This window comes from Gastrolobium bilobum, unplaced genomic scaffold, assembly GCF_033153095.1.
Source record: "Gastrolobium bilobum isolate Gb01-03AN ecotype WA unplaced genomic scaffold, APGP_CSIRO_Gbil_v1 utg47561, whole genome shotgun sequence".
NCBI classification, from domain to species: domain Eukaryota; kingdom Viridiplantae; phylum Streptophyta; class Magnoliopsida; order Fabales; family Fabaceae; genus Gastrolobium; species Gastrolobium bilobum.
The window spans coordinates 7,273-10,971 of NW_026899971.1; the positions used below are offsets into that span (position 1 = coordinate 7,273).

General features: G+C 40.6%; 1 non-coding gene across 1 annotated transcript; it reads right to left on the reverse strand.

Annotated features, from left to right (window-relative positions):
• Positions 1 to 1,432: 1,432 nt before the first annotated feature.
• On the reverse strand, positions 1,433 to 1,539 carry LOC133294592 (small nucleolar RNA R71). Its single transcript, XR_009749233.1, has one exon. It is a non-coding gene; the product is annotated as a small nucleolar RNA R71 (small nucleolar RNA).
• Between the last annotated feature and the right edge of the window lie 2,160 nt (positions 1,540 to 3,699).

Sequence of the window (3,699 nt, forward strand, 5' to 3'; positions counted from 1 at the left end):
TATAAGGAAGGGATTTCAGACAGCATAGCCATTGGGGGTAGGTAGTGTCATGGCAAAATCACTATTGGTCACCTTAGGAATAAAGGCCTCTTCGCCCAATTTAAGGTTCTATAGTGAGTACCTGTTAGAGTCAAGGGAGCCATAGGAATATGAAAACTTGTGAGCCATCTAGTCCATGAACTGAGGAATCAGAGTTGGTAGATAAGAAACTGGGACAAAGCCAAAAAGTGCTAAGCCTTGAGCAGAGGAAATAACTATTTAAGAATGGATCAGTGAATCTGTTCCTTATGTTAAACTATTTTTAAAACCATCCACTTGTTGTCTCTTGATTATAGTTATTACTGTTTTATTATTTTTACTTTATTTAATCTTGTATCTACCAAATGTCCAATGATTATTATCTCACCTTCTCCTAAACAGGAAGGATGACATATATAACGCAGCGAGCAATTGTTTTCCATCAGACTGAACTTACTGTTCCTGAGGAACGTTGTCAAGACAGTAGGGAACGATTGACCAGACAGTTCATTCACTAACTTTTCTTCTCATTTTCATTCTTTATAAAATAGTATAAGACAATATTTAGAGTTCTATCCTCGTGGGAACGATAATCTGGGCCTTAATACACCCATTATTACTTGATGTGTGCACTTGTGCACTTGGGTTGGAAGTAAGGGAACGAATCTGTGTTCTATCACCAATATAGAACAGAGGAATGTCCCCCATCAGAACTTATATTTTTCCACCATCAGCACAGCACCCAACAACTTTTTGGCGTCGTTGTCGGGGATAGCAATACTAAATTTTGTTCTTATTACTGTTTTAGTACATACTCTGTATATTTGATTTTATTTTTATTTTTATTTTCATTGAACCTGTTGTTCCTATAACTTGTGTTTATGGTTTATGAGTGAAGAGTTTGAAACAAACTCTGACCACTCCATTGAAGTACCTGAGTTTCTCTTTGATCCTGAACCAGAACGTACACTTCATAGAAGAAGAAGAAACCTCAGGGAAGAAATTCTTGAAAACATGGCTGATCACAATAATAATGAAGATGTTCCTCCTGAGCAGAATTTCAGAACTCTGACTGCTCCTTTCAGGAACAGGCCAGAGAGGGGAGTAATCCTCCCTCCTGTAGCACCCAATTTTGAACCGAAACCTATCATTTTTCACATGATTAGGGAAGCAAGAGTCTTCAATGGACTCCCTGTAGAAGATCCTTACATACACCTCACCACCTTTCAAGATATCTGTGATAATTTTAAAGTTGAGGGTGTGACAGAGGAGAGTATGAGAATAAGGTTATTTCCTCACTCCTTGGGCTTAAAAGCAAAAACATGGATGAAAACTCACCCCTGGTTCAATACACTCATGGGAGGAACTCTCTAACAAGTTCATAGAGAGGTTTCTCCCTATGTCCCGACAAGCTGATGTAAGAGCAGAAATCTCTAACTTCAAGATGTTTTATGGAGAAAATCTCTATGAAGCATGGGAAAGATACAAGGACATCATCAGAAAATGTCCAAACCATGGGGTAGAGAGTTGGGGAGTGTTACAATCTTTCTATAAGGGACTTGACCATACTTCTCAGTCACATTTAGATTTTGCTGCAGGAGGATATTTTTTACAGGAACTCTTCGATCCAGGTATGACATCATAGAAGGCACTGCTGAAAGATGTCTCCAATGGCCAATAGACAGGGTGAGCCCAGTAAGGAAGCCTGTCATGCTCGAACTAGATAAACAAACTGCCATGGAAGCCCAGCTAGCATCACTCATGAATGAAGTGAAGAACCTGAAAGCTGATCAAGAAGCACTAAGGATGGAAGTCTTACAACTCACAGCAGCTGAAACTGAACCATGCTCAGCCTGTGGTGACCTTCATGATTCAACAGACTGCCCATCCACTGCATTGGTGTGTTATGCAGAAAACTTTGGCAAAAGGAACTTCACTAGAGACAATCAACAAGCAGGATGCAATGCCAATTCAAATCGTGGAGGAACTATCATAAAAGATCAGAACCATAACCCCCAATGGAGGCCACCCATGAACCACAGACCATTCAACACTCAGCAGCAGTACCAGCAAGGCAACAGCAGTGGAACGTTTGAACTACAAAGAAGAAACAATCACGTTCCGTTCCACAGAGATGACAAACGCATCAACACCCTGGAAAACTATGTCAAAGAATATGTCACCAGTAATGATGCAGTAGTCAGGAACATTGAATCCCATTTGGGACAGATTGCTGCCAGTCTCAATACAAGAGCACAAGAAGCACTACCAGGGGACACTGAAGTTTCCTCAACCACTTCTAAATCCACCTGAGAGGTAAGTACCATGTCTAGCTAAAGACATTAAACTAAGCGCTGACTGGGAGGCAACCCAGTGGATTCATTTGCTCTCAGACAAAGAGAAAAGTTTTGGGGTAGTTAACCTTAACCATGTAGCTCCCAAAAGGAGGGAACGTTTTATGTTCCACTCCAAAAGTCCAAATAACATACGTTCCGTTCCAAGAACATAGTTTTGGGGTGGTCCCTGACCACACAATCCCAATCTTCTTAAAAAAAACAAAACTATATTTCATTTATATATTTTGCAAAGTTGTTATAAACAGTAGTAAATAAGTAATTAGTAATGCTTAACGTTCCCTTTCCCTTCATTAGATTAGATTTACATTTAATTAATTAGCATTTTTCTTTACCTTTTCTTTTAATGATAGTTAGTAAATAGTAATTAGGATTTTTATTAAGAAAATACAAAGGGAACGTTCAATGGGTTAAAAGATAATAATGACTGGGACACCTGTCCCTGTTGAGTCACTCAAAAGATACGCAGCCATATCAAATTTGCACTTATTGCAAATCTTGAAAACGTGCTCAGAAAAAGCAACCGTCTCCTCAACCATTAATGCAACTGCACCATTTCATTTTCCCTCTCTCCCACGTATTCTGACCTAAACTGTTCCATCTCCTTACATCCATCATCATCAGTTACACACCACTAACTGCTGACCACTCATTCTGTAACGTCCCCATTCCACCACCTTTCCCACTCCCTCTCCTCAGCCTCCACGTCCCAAAAACCTCTCCATTTTCCTTCAGCCAGTGTCTATTTAAACTCAACCCCTTCTTCCTCCAAGTTTTGCTACGTCCCATTAACTTAGAAACTTCTATCCTTCTTCAGCAATTTTGCCCTAACCTCCTTTCGGTGAAAAATGACCAAACTCTCAGTTAAAGTAACCCCTGTGGCCAGCCCTGACCATGAACCTGAGTTCACTAAACCCATCGTCCATCTATACCCAGAAAGAAACATATCCTTGCAATAGGACAAAGTTGTTATGCCTTCCTTTGTAAAAAAAGCCCTGACCAGCCTCAAGTGGCTTCGTTTTGCCACTGATGAAAGAGATGAATGTCTCCATAGTGGGAGAATTTCTGTATCAGATAAAGAGGCTGCCTGAAGAGGACGTCACTGATGTGGTCACAGTGAGGGGAAAACAAGTGTCATTCTCCCCGATTGCTATCAAGGAAGTACTTTACCTTCCCACCATTGACAAATGTCCATACCAAGAGTATATCGACAGCAAGGACGTCTCCAAATTTCTGGAGGACGTGCTGGGAAAAATAGCCATTGAGAACCCCGTCTATGCCAAAGGAGCCCTCTTCAAGGGAAGCATGAGGGACGAAGCTAGATTCT